This window comes from Gigantopelta aegis, chromosome 6, assembly GCF_016097555.1.
Source record: "Gigantopelta aegis isolate Gae_Host chromosome 6, Gae_host_genome, whole genome shotgun sequence".
Lineage (NCBI taxonomy): Eukaryota > Metazoa > Mollusca > Gastropoda > Neomphalida > Peltospiridae > Gigantopelta > Gigantopelta aegis.
Genome location: NC_054704.1, coordinates 45,977,415 through 45,996,324, shown reverse-complemented (window position 1 = coordinate 45,996,324; position 18,910 = coordinate 45,977,415). Strand labels below are relative to the sequence as shown.

At 35.9% G+C, this 18,910-nt stretch overlaps 1 protein-coding gene across 1 annotated transcript in view; it reads right to left on the bottom strand.

Annotated features, from left to right (window-relative positions):
* The window catches only part of LOC121376387 (glycine receptor subunit alpha-2-like), a 61,075-nt gene extending 42,630 nt beyond the window's left edge, over positions 1 to 18,445 (bottom strand). Inside the window, exon 1 of the mRNA XM_041504238.1 lies at positions 18,124 to 18,445. The gene's annotated coding sequence lies outside the window, so the exon portion shown is untranslated. The remainder of the gene's footprint in view (positions 1 to 18,123) is intronic.
* Between the last annotated feature and the right edge of the window lie 465 nt (positions 18,446 to 18,910).

Here is an 18,910-nt window from a genome sequence, read left to right as displayed (position 1 = left end):
TATATCAACGGCAGTGGTATGTGCTACCCTGTCTGTGAGATGGTGCATATAAAAGATCAATTGCTATTAATGGGGGAAAGTAGCGGGTTAACGCTTTAAGATTATAATCAAATTATCATATGTTTGACATCCAACAGCCGATCATTGACTCCTAATCGAAGTCTGAATTGTAGTAGTTATTGTTTTCTTTGACCCTCACAATACTAAGTGGATTTGAACCAGCCTCGGTGGCGCAGTGGTTAAGCCATCGGACTACAGGCTGGTAGATACAAGGTATGCAGCCCGGTACCGGCTCCAACCCAGAGCGAGTACTTAAGGGCTCAATAGGTAGGTGTACACCCTGTTCTTTCTCACTAACCACTAACCAATTAACAACTAACCCACTGTCCTGGACCACGTCAGACCAGATAGCTGAGGTGTGTGCCCAGGACATCGTGCTTGAACCTTAATTGTATATCAGCACGAAAATAAGTTGAAATGAAATGAAGGATTTGAACCAAAGCTGGAAATAAGCACTAAAACAAGTTGCATGTTCATCAGCATTAATGCATTACTAGCATTTAGTACTCGCATAACTCAACGACAAAGCGCAATTAACGGTATATATTTCAACGTTGACCTGAGACGAATGACCTGCAAATTCAATTTACTGGTGCTTTGTTGAACTCCCCGGACACCATTTATGCATCAGTTACAAGCGTAACTAGATTACTGAACAAACTAATTATATTAATACTAATTGTTGTCTTCTCCCCTGCGTGTGCTGTAACCTCACCGTGGTGCAGGGGTGTAACATTCTCTTTCAGAATGGCCAATACAGCACAAAATTGAAGTTTTGAGTAAAATTCAGTATCCGTAAAATTCTGTGATATTTGTGTTTTTGCACAGTTCTTTACACTGTTTTTGTTTAAGTCTTGAATTTTTATATTGATGTTGATCATCACTTTATTTATTTGCATTACCATAGTTTGACATCCAATAGCCGATGTATTTTTTCGTTCCGGGTGTGTCGTTAAACATTCATTCATTCATTCATTCATTGTTGTCTTCTCTGCGCTTGTGGATTCACAGCGCATCGCCTTTTAGTCAGAACACGATGGCTGTAAATATCTCGAGGTGTAATCACTCCTAATCTTTAGAGAATTAACACCTGATACCACAAGTTCACATTTAATACATTTTTCTTACGACTCGTTAGATACGTTTTAACTTTTAAAGCAACTGTGTTTAAGATAAATGGTATTCTCTATGTAAAATATAAATAAACAATATTCGTATTTGTTACTTTTTTTGTCATCCTTAAAATAAGAGGACTTGAACCATATATGTATTCGTCTTAGTAAAACAAAACTGATGGGTGACATGGCATTTAAGACATTTATATAATTTTCTGTAGCGAAGCCGTGCACACGAGGAGTGTTTATCCATGTTTATAGTAGTAGTAGTAGTAGTAGTAGTAGTAGTAGTAGTAGTAGTAGTATTTCATATTCCTATGAACATAATAACAAAATAACATACAATCCTTATAATTAATTTGAAGCATAGGTATTAACCTTCTGAGTACTAGATTAATTTTTACCACTACCCCCCCCCCCCCTCCCCAAAAAAAAAAAAAAAAAAAAAAATTAAAAACAAATTGGGGGGAGCAAAACCTTAAATTCTGGCAAATATTATAGAAATATTCGGGCAAAATGAGCTAACCTAATACAATGTTACCATGTATTTCCATCATTCCATCCTCAGACTTAGTTGTAATCCATTGATTCGTTTGCAATCTTATATAGCTGATTGGTAGTAATGCTAATATGAATAAATGTTGTTATTTAGGTTTGGGCATTTTCGTTTAATTCGGGCGAAATCCCCGCCTGTCCTCCGAACACAAATAGAAGCCGGTACGCCTATGGAAACACGTACAACGTAGATAGCGAAAGGACCGTCGGTACTGGAATACGAACGTGTATTGTCATCTTTAAAGAGAGGGAGCTTTTGGGTAATAAACGATTCATTTTACAACAGCTACTCAAAAGTAATTTTATAAAAGCCGGTCTAATTTGTAAAACGGTCTGCTTGAGTATTGGTCTAAACACTGAGCAAACAATGCCGGTATTAGTCAATGGTCACGTACTTCTGGTAATAGCATCGCGTGATCAGAAATTGGCTTCTAGTGCGATAAAAGGAACCGTCAAGTCAATGATTGGCATTTCCCTCTTCCCCTCCTGTCCCGGAATTGGTCACTGGCGAAGTCAGAGGCTAAGTCCGGGGTGGTCGTGCCTGAACCTCTGTGGATATGGGCACGTAAGTAGAGTTCCCATTCCCATCTCCATCAGACTCCCGCCCCGGAATTGCCCACTGGCTATGTCAGAAGCCAAGTCCAGGGCGGGCGTGCCCGAACCTATGTTGGATAGGGGCACGTCAAATAGTTCCGCCTTCCGCATTCTCCCTCAAATCAAACCGCTGGCCATGACATTGTCAGGGGTAGGACCCGAGGGAGACATGTCTGAACCTTAATGGATATAGGCATGTAAAACAAGTTTCAAGATTAAGAATGACTGACATTCGCCTCGGTAGTGTAGTGGTTAAGCCATCCGACTTAAGGCTGGTAGGTACTGAATTCGCATCCCGGTACCGGCTTCTCACCCAGGGCGAGTTTAACGACTTAATAGGTAGATGTAAGGCCACTACACCGACTTCTCTCTCACTAACCACTATCCACTGTCCTGGACAGACAGTCGAGAAAGCTGAGGTGAGTGTGCCCATGACAGCGTGTTTGAACCTTAAAACGAATATAAGCATGAAAGTAAGTGCAAACAAACAAACAAACAATGATTGACATTCATCTTGATGTTGTAGTGGTTAAGCCATCGGATTGGTAGGCACAGGGTTCGCATCTCGGTACCTGCTCCCACCCAGAGCGAGATTCAACAACAGGTGTAAGGCCACTATATCGACATATGTCACCCTAGGTGAGTGTTTTTCCACCAGGCGAACGCGAACCGAATTACGAATCACTCACTCACTTCCCTGAACAGACCGCCAAGATAGCTGAGGTGTGTACACAAGACTGTATATTTAACTTTACAACACAATAAACATCAATGAAATGACCAGGTCAGTTTGACACGTCATGTGCAAGATTCTAAGGTTACGAACTGTGACTAATAATTTTAAGTGCGGGTTGTGTTAATTCCAGAAATTATTTTTGGATGAGCAGTGATATCACTCACCGGGAAACCATTTCATCTCGGAGCATCGTGAAATATTACTTCACAAAATTGCCGACATCCCTGTGGAATACAGCATGCATGTCACGATCGACACTGGAATATCTTACGGCTATGATGGATTTATGAATGTTTAAATCTCTTTTCACGCGGCCTGGAAGACGCACAGCAAAATTGGATTAAGTACAACAGAGCAGTTCTCGTGTTCAAGATTCTCTTTCCTATGGAGAATTGAAAACGTTTGTGAATGGTTTAGCTCATTAATCACTGTCTATACGGAAATGTATACCCGGCAGAGCTGTAGCTAATGCTTTACTGTTTCGGGGTGTTTGGGTTACTGTTATATTTATGTAAAACAAAAATGCCCTGGGATCAAATGTTCTTAAAATCAAATGATCTGGGATCAAATGCTCTTAAGATCAAAGACCAAATGTCCTAGGATCAAATGTCCTTATGATCAAATGTCCTAGGATCAAATGTCCTTAAGATCAAATGTCCTAGGATCAAATGTTCTTAAGATCAAATATCCTTAAGACCAAATGTCCTAGGATCAAATGTTCTTAAGATCAAATGTCCTAGGATCAAATGTCCTTATGGTCAAATGTCCTAGGATCAAATGTCCTTAAGATCAAATGTCCTAGGATCAAATTTTCTTAAGATCAAATGTCATAGGATCAAATGTCCTTAAGATCAAATGTCCTAGGGTCAAATGTTCTGAAGATTAAATGTCCTAGGATCAAATGTCCTTATGATCAAATGTCCGGGGGTCAACCGTCCGGGGTCAGGTGATTAAATGTCCGTCATCTGTTTATGGGTGGGGGATAAAGTCGGTTCATTGAACAAATATGACTTGAAGGTTCAGCAACAAGACACGAAAAATATTCTTCTTAATCATGATGGGTTATCGTCACAAATACGATCAGACATAGTTCAGCATTACCGGCCTCGGTGGCGTCGTGGTTAAGCCATCGGACATAAGGCTGGTAGGTACAGGGTTCGCAGTCCAGTACCGGCTCTCAACCAGAGCGAGTTTTAACGACTGAATCGGTAAGGCCACTACACCCTCTTCTAAATCATTAACTAGCCAACTGTCCTGGACAGACAGCCCTGATAGCTGAGGTGTGTGCCCAGGACAGCGTGATTGAACCTTAATTGGATATAAGCACAAAAATAGTGTTGAAATGAAATGAAAGTTCAGCCTTCGTGTCATTCAACAACGCTACTTGCCTGATTGCTACATGTTGCCCTGTATCAACCAATAGTTGATTAGTAATATGTGACATTATTTATTCCCAGTTAATTTACTTTTATTTAAGATACAGTTAAAATGCAATGTACACAAGAAGTTGAAACCAGTAATGGGAATCGATCTGGTGCAACAGAATTTATACAGAATACACAACCGAAGTTGCAAAGTAGAGCAAATCTTCTGTCAACACATCTTTCCAATTGTGATCAAAATATATTGATCGAATACTCACACACAAAATATACAACATTTTAATAATTTAAAATCACTAAAGTGATTAAATTTTAACAAAAGACAAAAATGTCTTTCAGTTACTAACGTGACATGAATTTATCAATATTAGACCTATAAATAGCAAGTCCTGCATCTGCTATTTTGTTACTTATTTTAAAACGTAAATGTATCTTTGAATCCACACATTATTACTTTTAGACTTAACGGCAAATACAGATTCCACATAGCCACATATCGATTTGAGTCTATCCCTCTGCACCACACACTCGTATTTTGGAGTCCATGCATACATTGCGTGTACACAAACCCGGTGGGGAGGTGTTACTCCTCTATGCCTACCCCATCTCCATCTCCTATATATATATATATATATATATATATATATATATATATATATATATATATATCGACACCCCCCTCCCCACCCACCCACCCCCACCCCAGTGCTGGAGAAAATCCACAAATTCAGGCAAAAACGATAGAAATATTCGGGCAAAATGTGCTAACCTGATACCTTTTTACCACATATTTCTATCATTCTTTGTACTACCTGCAATATTAATTGTAATACATGTCAAAATGCGTAGCGATTCGTTTGCAACCCTATATTGCTGTTTGGCAGTAATCCTAATAAGAAGAAAAAAATATTTTCCAGATTCGGGCATTTTCGTTTAATTCGGGCAAAAAGCAGTCTGACCCTCTACAAAAATTGGACCCCGTACGCCTATGTGGACACGCACGCGAACACATATTTTTATCAGCTATTGGCCTTAAAAGACCTATGTCAAAGTAATATAAGTAATCAATAACTACAAATTAATCGATCTCACGCATAATCTTTCCATAATTAACTCAATAATAATACGTATTCAAAGTCTTGTACTGGACGTCAACAGTGGTTTCCTGAAAAATGTGTGGCTAAATATAACTTGGTTACCATCTTTGTTTCTTTGTCAGTTGTCTGCAAAGAATTATGGAAAAAAAACTTAGTCTGTTGAATGTTTACGCATAAAACATTGACGTCACTAGTTAGTGCGTGTGACACACTCTCAAGATTCCCCCTTAAAAAAATCCAGATAATGTTATGACCCTTCCTAAATATGAAATACAGTTTGTAATAAATGATCAACTTTTGCTTGAAACATTGTTAATGGAAATAAGAGGGAAAACTATTTCATACTCAACATATAAGAAACATAAAGCTAATGAAATAGAAAATAAACTGTGTCGGGATATAAAAGAATTAGAAGAAAATGATAACACTAACCATAACATATTAGAGGACAAAAAGCAAGAACTAGAAGAATTAAGAAAACAAAAACTCAAAGGTCATTTCATTCGAGCAAGAGCAAATGGGTAGAAGATGGCGAAAAGCCACCAAAAAAAATTTGTAATATGGAATCTAGAAACTACTATAATAAATTAATAACAAGAATAGAATTAAGTACTGGAACAATAATTACAGACCAAAAACAGATTTTAACAGAGACTAAACATTTTTTCAAAATCTGTACTCTGCGCTAGCCAAACAAAATGATAATAATATTGCAGAAAAATTATCTGATTATAATTTTAGAAAACTTACAAACAAAGAAGCACAATCTCTAGAAGGCAAAGTAACTCATTCAGAAGTTTTAAACTTTTTAAAAAGTATGAAAAATGATAAAAGTCCTGGCTCGGATGGATTCACTGTAGAATTCTTTAAATTCTTTTGGATGGATTTAGGACATTACATAGTCCGATCAATAAATTACAGTTATACTATTAAAGAAATGTCCACTGTGCAAAAACTTGGCATAATTACTTGTATTCCTAAAACAAACAAATTAAAACAATTTCTTAAACATTGGAGACCCATATCGCTGTTAAACTGTACATACAAAATGGCTGCCGGTTGTATTGGTAATAGAATAAAAACAGTGCTGGATAAAATAATAGATAAAGACCAAACGGGTTTTATTAAAGGCAGATACATTGGTGAAAATATCCGTATGATATACGATATAATGCAATATACCGAATTCAATAACATACCTGGTTTATTTGTACTTGTTGATTTTGAAAAAGCATTTGATTCTGTATCTTGGTCTTTTATTAATAAAGCTTTAGATATATTTAATTTTAAAACATCGATAAAAAGTTGGATTGAAACATTATATAAAAATTCAATGTCTAGAGTATTGCAAAACGGCTATCTATCAGATACTTTTGAGCTGCAAAGGGGATGCAGACAAGGAGACCCTCTCTCACCCTACATTTTTATAATATGTGCCGAAATTTTAAGTATTTTGGTAAGAAATAACAAAGATATTAAAGGTATTAACATTGATGGTACAGAATATTTAATATCACAATATGCCGACGATACTACTTTTATTCTTGATGGATCTTCTGAGTCCCTGAACAGTACAATGACAGTACTTGATTATTATACTGAAATTTCTGGCATGAAAATAAAGCCATTTGGATAGGAAGCAAGAAGCATTCAAAAGATGTCTACCACCATGCGCGTTGGAAGTTAGAATGGGGTGTGAACGAATTTAATCTGCTTGGCATTAACTTTACAACAAATTTAAATAAAATTATAGAATCAAATTTTGACTCTAAAATTAAACAAATGCAGACTCTGATAAAGATTTGGTCCTTTAGAAAACTTACTACCTTAGGAAGAGTTACCATTCTCAAAACTTTAATAATGCCCAAAATTACTTATTTACTAATATCATTACCAAACCCACCGAAACGTATTATAGAACAAATAAATAAAATGTTTTTCAAATTTATTTGGCAAAATAAACCAGACAAAATTAAGCGAGCTGTATTAATACAAGACTACAAACATGGTGGTATAAAAATGCCAAATATACAGCATGTTATGACCTCTTTAAAATCATCGTGGATAAAAAGACTTTTTCTAAACAATCAAAAATGGGTAAATTTATTTAAACCTATCACAAATCTTACTACTAGAGATATTATAATTCATGGAGACTATTTTATTACATTAAAAAACAAAAATATACAAAATCGCTTTTGGAAAGACGTACTATCTAGTTGGGTGTTAATACAGCAAAACCAAAACCTTGAAAATACTGAAGATATTCAAGGATTGAATATTTGGTACAATACTAAAATATTGAAACATAATAAACCATTTCTGTATAACAACTACATAAAGAAAGGTATTGTTTTCATAAATGATTTACTTGATAATAAAGGAAATATTTTAGATTTTGCAACTTTTAAAAACACATATGATCTAAAGACAGACTTTTTAAATTACGCATCACTAGTTTATGCGGTAAAATCATTCTTATCCTCATTAAACAATATTAACAGTACAACATTTATTCTTAGTAAAATACCTATATTGCCATTTAAAATGAAAGTAATGCTAAATGAGAATATTAGAAGTAAAGATATGTACAATATTTTGAATAATAATCATGTAATACCAAAGGCACAAAGAAAATATGCATCTAAGGGTTTAGCATTTGATTGTTATATGTGGAAACAATTCTATGTTATACCCTTTAGATGTACAAAAGATACTACCTTGCAATGGTTTCAATACCGATTGCTCCATAGAATCCTAGCTACTAATACCTTCTGCATATGATTCATTATGTAGATTCAAATAAATGTAGATTTTGTAAAAATGTTCCTGAAACCTTACATTTGTTTTATGATTGTAATAAAGTAAAACATATGTGGAAAGAGTTGGAGAAGTGGATATTTAACAAAACTGAAGTCAGACTTCCACTTAATAAACATATAGTTATGTTTGGTATGATAAATGGTGAGTTTAGCAATGTAGTTAACTGGATTTTAATCAATATAAAATATTATATTTATAGTATGAAAATACTTAACAAGAGTCTTCATATTAATGTTATAAAAAACATATTGCAAAATAAATTTCAAATAGAAAGATACATTTATTTTAAAAACTGTGAACATAACAAATTTAATGAATGCTGGGGAAAGTGGTTTAACCTTTTCAGTATTGACGAATAACATCAAAAACATCATCTTCTTTCACTATAGATTAGGACGCTTTCCTTTGGTTTCTTTGCTTATTGCTTTTTATTTACAAAAATACCATAACTTGTTTGGAAATACAATTCTAGATTTATCTTTTTTTATGAATCTTACATCCACCATATCTACTCGTAACTGCTTCTTCTCTATATGACATTAAGTGTGGATATTAACTGGTAGACACTATTTTGCTTTGGTTATTAAATGTTATTGGGTTTTTTAATTAGCCTGAACACCATAAACAAATTGTTTCTTTCTCCCCTCTGTCTTTATGTATGTATGTATGTATGTATGTATGTATGTATGTATGTATGTATGCACTACGTATGTATAATTATATGTAAATATTATGAAATGTAAGACAATGATTCAAGGCACCCCAACCTTGACATTGCCAGTGATCTGGGGACAAGATTGTTAAAAAAATAATAATAATAATATATATATATATATATATATATATATATATATATATATATATATATATATATATATATATATATATAACTGAAGGTATAAACTTTATGTTTCCAAACAAACATTAATCAATATTTTTTGGCGGGAACCGCCATTATTGCAAGTTTGACATGGCACCTTTAAGGTAAAGACAGATATGTTTTGTTTTATGCCAGACGTATTATACATTAGATAGCTGCTGATTAACACTATGCAAGGGTCTTGTTAAACAAACACTCGTTTCGCTTCCTTCCATCACTGCACTTAAAACTTTTCCTGGTGTCAGACACGTCTGTTTGTCTTCCTACCTACCGTATTATCAATAAAATAAGCACGCATTGTAAGGTATGGCTACGGGATTCCTCGCGGGGATTTCTATCGTCTACTTAGATTAGTCTGTAACCATCAGAAAGCTATTTGTCCGACCAGCGCGTGCTCATGGGTTGTGCATTTGTAAAGGCGCAATCAAATACTTGTTCCCCTGGGAAATTTTAAAATCTGTAAATATTCATTATACCTAACCGTCGCTGATAGATTTAGCGGTCAAACTGGTTCACCAGATGTTTATCAGATATAGAAGTCTAGCTAAAAATAATGTTGAATGTTGTTCATATTTCTTTAAGGGTAAGTCTGTTTAAAGTTGCAATTTCAAATTTATTTTTTAATATTTAAACATATAATAGGGTCTGACTGATTGACGGACTGATAATTATTTTATTACTTGAAACATATTTTACTGCTTTTGAAAAGCAAATGGATTAGGTACTAGGTTTCCAATTTACTAGGCCTTCTCGATAATATATATATATATATATATATATATATATATATATATATATATATATATATATATATATATATATATATATATACGAGGTGTGGCAAAAAAGAAATGAGACTAATCGTTTAGCTTAGGCACTACCCACTATATGATCAAACTGCTTTTATGTTGTTTTATTACGGTCTTTCCTGGTTCCAAAAAGTGCTCAAGTGCTTGTTTCGGGTAAATATTAATTGTGTTACGTTCATTTTGATAAGACGTGTGTCATCGCCCTTGTCAGAAAATGAGTGAAAGAAATTTGGAATAGCGCATTAACATTAAATCCAACAAAACTGCGACTGAAACATACAGTATGTTAAAACATGTTTATGGTGATCAGACAATGTCTAGTGCTCAGGTATTTCAGTGGCATAAAAGATTTTTGGATGGTCGAGAAGATGTGCACGATGACCAAAAATCAGGTCGACCAGAAACCACCAAAACTGATGAAAACATTAAAAAAAAGTTCAAAAGCTAGTTCGTAGTGATCGCCGTTTAACAATTAGAATGATGGCTGAAATGCTTAGCATGAACAAGGAATCGATTCGGAAGATTTTAATTGAAGATTTGTCCATGAGAAAGGTGTGTGCAAAGATGGTGCCAAAACTTCTGACGAATGAACAAAAACAGAAAAGAGTGGACATTTGCACTGATCTTCTTGATCGAATTGAACAAGAGGCAAACCTTCTAGACAGTGTTATCACAGGGGATGAGTCATGGGTGTTCCAGTATGACCCGGAAACTAAAAGACAAAGCCTTCAGTGGACAACGATAACATCTCCTCGACCGAAAAAGGCAAGAATGTCCCGTTCCAAAGTAAAGGTACTGTGCACCATGAATATCTTCCACCAGGGCAAACGGTCAACCAGCACTTTTACAAAGATGTTCTAGAGCGTTTAAGGGAAAAGGTTCGTCGAAAAAGATCAAATCTGTGGTCCAACAAGTGGATTCTTCATCACGACAATGCTCCTTCTCATTCGGCGCTATCGGTGAAACAGTTTTGGCACAGAAGCAAATCACAACAATGGAACACCCACCCTATTCGCCAGATCTTGCCCCATGTGACTTTTTTCTGTTCCCAAAACTGAAATGTTTCATGAAAGGAACCCATTTTGACAATGTGGAAGCCATAAAGAGACGTATGACAGAACAGTTAAAGGGCATCCCTGAAGAGGATTTTCAAAAATGTTTTGCTGCATGGAAGAAAAGAATGGAAAAGTGCATAACAGCCAATGGGGATTATTTTAAAGGAGATAGTCTTTGATTTCTTCAGTTTTTAAATAATAAATGATTTATTGACATAGTCTCGTTTCGTTTTTGCCATACCTCGTATATATATATATATATATATATATATATATATATATATATATATATATATATTATATATTATATATATATATATATATATCAGGAAGGCCTATACATGTATCTATATATATATATATATATACATACATACATACATATATATATATATATATATATATATATATATATATATGTGTGTGTGTGTGTGTGTGTGTGTGTGTGTGTGTGTATATATATATATGTGTGTGTGTGTGTGTGTGTGTGTGTGTGTATATACATTGTGTGTATATACACATACATACATACATACATACATCCATACATATATGCATACATACATGCATACATACATGCATACATACATGCATACATGCATACATACATATAAAATCACGACACTGATATATTTATGCAATTTAAAATATCAAAACAAACAAATTAATATTATTGACAAAAAAAAGGAAGAAACAAACAAACAAACAAACAAACAAACAAGAAAGAAAATGAAATCCATTTTTTTCTGTGTTCAATAATCTAACAGCAGGTTTGCTAAAAAAAGAAAAAAAAGAAGAAGTAAATAATAATAATAATAATAATAATAAATAATGATAATAATAATAATAATAATAAAATCTCAAACAAACACAAGGCATCACAATCTAATTAAGTATAGGCTATATAAAAACGACCATAGGCACGTGAATGGAAATACTCGGACAGATTTGTATGAAGGCAGGTGACGGTAATTGTTTATAGTGACAAAACAAAAGTTTATTAAAACTGTAGTTGTGTTTGTATTTTGCATTAGTAAATGATGTTATAATATGTTGAGGTGAGATTATAACTTTAAAGCGTCAGTGCTCCTTAGTTTTCTTGAAAATAAGTGGTATACCTACAATTTTCAGATCACCAAATATTAGAGGGGGAATATCACCTGTTAAGATGGTTGGCAGGCTACATCTGCGATTCTATGGAAACCCTAGTTTCTTAAATGAAACGATCACAAGTTATTTGCTATGGAAAGAATTGAAGCCCTGGAGAGATCTCTTGTATTCTGTTATTTGTTTTACATTCCAAAGATAACTGACACTTGGGATAAATACACAGGTGTAAATATCCTTGTAATTCGGCAGTCCGCCAATGCTTATCTCTTTGATTTGTTTGGTTACTCTTTGTTTGGTATTTTGGGAAACACGTTTTATATAGCATGGTATTATACCGCAAGTGTAGGGCCTACATAAAATTAAATTAAGCGCATTTCATCTTTGAACATCTTTTGTTTTCCACCTCCACTTCCAAAAAGAATGAAATGTTTTATTTAACGACGCACACAACACATTTTGTTTACGGTTATATGGCGTCAGACATATGGTTACGGACCACACAGATTTTGAGAGGAAACCCGCTGTCGCCACTACATGGGCTACTCTTTCCGATTAGCAGCAAGGGAACTTTTATTTGGGCTTCCCACAGGCAGGATAGCACAAACCATGGCCTTTGTTAAACCAGTTATGGATCACTGGTCGGTGCAAGTGGTTTACACCTACCCATTGAGCCTTGCGGAGCTCTCACTCAGGGTTTGGAGTCGGTATCTGGATTAAAAATTCCATGCCTCGATTGGGATCCGAACCCAGTACCTACCAGCCTGTAGACCGATGGCCTAACCACGACGCCACCGATGCCGGTCCCTCCACGTCCAAGTCCTTGTCTCTCCAACCATGAAATGCGTGTGTCTTGTGGCCATCGTCTAAGTAAACATGTGGTATTATAAGGCTCTTCTAGTTTGCTATCTTTTTTGTAGGAAGTCTTCTGGAACAGGGTCAAGGGGCCATAGGTCGTATGACATATCTCTCAGTACAAGCATTAGGTTATTTTCCTGTAGGCATTCTTGTACTATAAGTGCCAATTCAAAGCAGCCGTGTTCATGATGTTGTAGGATTAGTTTGGTCTGTTTGACTACTTTGTAACTGCTTATTGTATTAATCTGCTATCTCAATATATTATATAGTAATTAGTACAGTAAGAAACGATCACCACATGTTAGACACCTAATATCCGTAATTGTACATGTACTGTGGTGATGAATAAAACATCCCTTGGGAAAAGATATATTATATTCCATAGTGGTCGTGAAAACCGGCCATATGCTCTATATTATATTGCTCTCTTATGCTACTAAAAGGAAGAAAATTCGTTGTGATTTGTTGATTATCACTGTGACATGTAAAACAAAACTACCTTTAATAATTACTTTGCTTCATTCATCTCACTCAACTCCAAATATAATCACCCAATCCTTAAAGGCATATTGTCACAGACCACTGACCTATTAAATAGCCTAACAAAGTATTACCTAAAAACATATAAATTTGATTTGTCCCTAAATATACTTTATTCAGCCATCTACGTAGCCACCATACTCCACTTATTGGTGACATTTCGTAAAAATTAACTGAATTATGGCAATGGTCTATAATTCAAAAACTAATATTGTCAACAGGGTTGTCATGGATTTCGGTCCATCGTGATTCAGATAAGGTGATGCGATAGCTAGATTTCGTTTCCAAATATTCATGTAATTTTCATTTATTATCCATTTTTTCGAGAAATAAGGTTTTTAAATCGGTGACAGTATGCCTTTAAAGTACTACTTTCTCAAAACTCATTTTGTTGAAGCTTTAACTTGAAATTATATATTCACATATATTACATCACGCTTTAAAGTTCAGGTTCCGTTTAGACTCTAGTCTGTAATCAAGTCTTGAGACTTTAACGTCATGGCGACGCCATACAAATTGCATGCCTTGGGTGTCATTAATGACTGAGTCTAGACTATTGGTTTTATTACGTATCTCACCTAATAAAACTATTGTTTTTACGTAGATGAGCACATAGACATTAGCCTATATAGTAATTAAATCGGAAAAGTAATATTTACGTTTCTTCCTTAGAAGTATACAGTATCCACTGTCATTCTACAAAGGTTTGTCCATAGGACTTTGAAATATTCGAAGTGTTCCAACAGGGAAACAACTCTCATTAAACTTCAGAAAATAATCAACACACTAGACATGCTTCCAAGATCTGCCCTCTGGTAACCCGGGGAAACGATCTGGGGCAGGAGGACACTACATGGCATGGCAGTCAGCTCTAGATGTATGAATCAACTGGTTTTACACCATAATTGTGGGAATTGGAACCCATTTTAACATTATCTCTCGGTCAAATCAGTTCCTGATTCCAATAAAAAAAGAAATAGGGGGTACTCTTTCCAATGGAACTCTATTCCCACATTGGCCGAAATAGTGGTATGATCATATCAGTTCTATAAAGTTATCAACGTTTAATTTTGACGAACTGTCTTAAGGCTGGATGCGGTGCGTGTAAATATGCGTCTGATTGGTCTGCGGCTTGCAGTTTGGACATGATTATACAACATTATTTCATTGTGGCTGGCCGTATTCATTTTGCAGACGCACGCATCACACGCATATCTAGTTTAGACGCTCTCGTTGAAACTAATGTATTTCGATTTTTTGGCCGGACCGCACGCATGCGCCGCATCCATTCTATATGAGCCTTCAGACATGTTATAAGAGTATTGCAAAATATCGCAGTAATAAAAAGTCGGGCTGTACGAATAACGTTGTATAGAAACCGTCTATTAGGAATGGCGCTAACGCTAAAGATTGATGTCTGCCATGATAATTACCGATTTATTTAAAGTATTACGCTTGGGTTGGCACCGAGCGCAGAATCAACTGGTTCCCAGGACCGAGCTCCTAAGTAACAGCCTCAAATATTCTAACGTCCAATTACTGTAATCAATTGATCAGAGTAGCGAATGTGTTATGTTCCCATTTGTAACCGCCACTGTAGAACGACGTTGATTACACTGCTATTTATGCTATTTCAATTCCCTTCGACGAATTGTAAGCAAATTCCATTTGGTACTAGTATTTCATTACTACGAACTGTACCTGGGAAGGCATCTTATGATGTGCAATGGTGTATGTTGCTGATAACTGTTTTAAAATGACATATCTGTACTTGTCTATTTCGAGGAAGGCTAGTGGGTGTTCTGTTTAGATTTGAGGAGAGGTTTTCGGATAATTTTGTGGTAATTTTTTGCAGGCGTCTTGTTTTTGTACAAAAATAGTCACTGAACATATCATATTTGATGTAATTCATTGATATTCATGATTTAATTTTAAGGGTTTATATATATATATATAGTCAGACCTCGTTACAACGACCGTCGTTACTACGACATTTACACCATCCGACCACAAAATGTCGGGAACAAACGTAGATCAATGTTATTCTGTTCATTATACTAGAATTCACACCTTCCGACTCCGACAGAGCAAACCAGGAACAAACGTGCATCCGAAAACACCTCTTTACAACGACATATTGCTGATAGCAGTTTTCTCTTTTCCCTTCCCGGACGTGGTGTTAATTCTTAGATTCATTGTTGAGACTGTATAGCAGTTATTAAACATAGTTGACACTTGTGTTGTTCTCCCAGCACTAGCTAGATGAATACCAGTATATAGTTCCCACCTCATAGAATACATGGTATTATTACTGTTTTGACTGTGGTTCTTAAGTTAATATTGTCATATTCGACATATATTTTTAATTCTGTGTCGTACAGATTGTAGAGATTATTATGGTTGCAATAACTGATGTTTGTCTTGAACATCCGAAATTAAACCTATTCTAACCAGTTTTGTTTTGATTGATTTTGTGTTTGTTTTGTGGTTTTTTATTTTGTTTTTGTTTGCTGATGGTGTTGTGTGGGTTTTTTATGGGTTTTTTTTGTTATTGTTGTTGTGGGTGTTTTGTTTTGTTTGTCAAATGTTTTTATTTTATTCTCTTTTTTTCTTTTTTCTTTTTTTTTTGGGGGTGGGGGGGGGGGGGGGGGGTATGTGTTTGTGTTTGTTTTGTTGGGAGTTATTGTGAATTTTAAATATATTTTTATAAGCATTTCTTTGGTACAACTTTCATTAGTTGTAACAAAGTAGCAATAAACCAGAGTAAAATAGAAAAATATTTAGTAGAATTACGTCAGGTATGCTACCAAATGTATAACAAGAACGTGTGATAATATATTAGTTGAACAAATGCCGATAAATGAGATGTGCATAGACACTGAATACTTTGAATAGTTCTGTAATTTTAGAGTCACTTTGGTGCATATAAAGCATAAACATTGCAGTAGAACATAGCATAAACATAAGATGAACTTGTAGTTATTAATAATATGTACTTCTAGAAATATATCTGGCGGCATGCTTGCCAGTTCATTTGATTCCTGGCTGGTTCGTTGTCTTGTTTGCTTGCCATTGGTTTATTGGAGAACATTCTTGAGAGGTGGTTTGGGAGAGTGTCTTGGAATTCATGGGTTGTAATTAATAGTGTTTCACGACCATGCCGACGATAATTTGTGCACTTGACAGCTCGGGCGGTCCCCTCTCCCACCCACCTCTACCCTTTTCCTGTCCTGGACGGAGGAGCCGGCCGAAGCGCTACAACAGCTTGTTCTGAATGTACATGTAAAACCCTATGACATGACTACTGACGTTTAGCATCTGATTCTGTCCCTGATACATTCACAGGCAAAATCAAAGGTATTTGGGCAATAAATGGATATTGGCATGTTACTAAAAGTCTTAGTTTTTAAGTTTTAGTACCGTTTCCTCTGCTTTGCAATGAATACGAAATAAAAAGAAAAGGAATCACTTAGAACATGGTAAATCACAGGCTAGTAGGTGTTAAATACACTGCTCTGGAGTGGTGTCTCGTATATATACTTTCTCGAGATGGCCTCGATGTTGACTAATTGAGTACATCTATACCTTGTTTTATAGAACTCAAAAACTAATACATGTAACAATTATTTGTTTCTTGCTTGGAGTTCTAATAAGGCTACACAAAGTCTCTCATATAATAAAAAAGATTCATCAAAGGAAATGAGTTATTATTACAAGAGAAAATCGGTACGTTCAAAACTACTATAATGTTTGTTTTTTAAAACATGTTAGCCTACTGAACTGTAAGCAAATAAAAGAAGAAAAGACAGATTGCAACCCACGTACTAATAATATATGCGATACGTAAACACACTAGACGATATACACACACTCGTAACTATGTCAACGTAAACACACATTTACACACACAGACACAATTACTGCCAGGAAAACAATATAAATATAGTAAGTTATTGTTTTACCCCTCTATCCGTATGTGTCTCGTTACATCTCTCTCTCTCTCTCTCTCTCTCTCTCTCTCTCTCTCTCTCTCTCTCTCTCTCTCTCTCTCTCTCTCTCTCTCTCTCTCTACTCTCTCTCTCTACTATCTCTCTCTCTCTCTCTCTCTACTATCTCTCTATCTCGCACACATATACTCTCATTCTAAAACTCCTTTTTTTCTCCGTCTATCTTACACACGCTCTTTCTGATTCGCTCTCTCTCTCTATCTCTCTCTCTCTCTCTCTCTCTCTCTCTCTCTCTCTCTCTCTCTCTCTCTCTCTCTCTCTCTCTCTCTCTCTCTCTCTCTCTCTCTCTCTCTCTCTCTCTCTCTCTCTCTCTGGTAGTGTGTGTGTGTGTGTGTGTGTGTGTGTGTGTGTGTGTGTGTGTGTGTGTGTGTATGTGTGTGTGACTCGTTTTACCAAATAATGCTCCGGCGTTCCCGAGACTGCGTTCCTCAAACTTGATCCTAATTTCCCTTATACACAAGACTTAACAACACACGTAGACTAAACATAACACGTACTCTCTTACCTTACAACTCGGCGATGTCGGTGAAACCTATACCGTTGTACCTCCACTCTCCTTTCGTCACTCACTCCTTCTTTACGTACACCTTCTCAAGAAGTACCCTCCACCGCCGCGAGATTTTTACTTCACACGGCCCGAGATATTTTTACGACACTTCTTCGTTGATTCGCACACATAGCTCACTTCCCATGTTCCCTGGTTCCATTGTCAGACGCTGGATATAATATCGACCACAACCATGAACGACAGCTCAAAAACAAACTGCCGCGAATTTGTGCAACACGTGTTTCGCGGCGCGATAATGTCGACACATGGTTTCATTAATCCTCGGCTAATATTTAGTATTCATCGTCATCGCAGACTTGTCGTCGTTACATGTTCCATCACTTGTATGGCATGCTTGGCATTTTATGGCATCTCGCTTATTACGAGTTGGTGAAAGGGAGTGTTTAGTATTCCATATATACTCTTCAAAAAAAGAAACGCAAAAGGGTACAAATGGGTTATAACTCCGATTTTATGTTTCCTACCGGTTCATGCTTTGTGAATATAAGGTCATTGCATGTCCCAAACACATTCCCACGGTTACATTCGATAAAACGCAGCTACTGTACAATAAAGTTCCAAAATGTGAATATTCGCAAAAACGCAGCCACGTGCAAACCATGTCACCACTGCACGTGCGTTGTCTGCACGTGCAACATGAACACGACAGTATAAAAGTGCAGGGTGTTCGCTTGCCTGGCCTCTGTATCTGGCCGACAGTTGACAATCCAGGACATGCCACGTC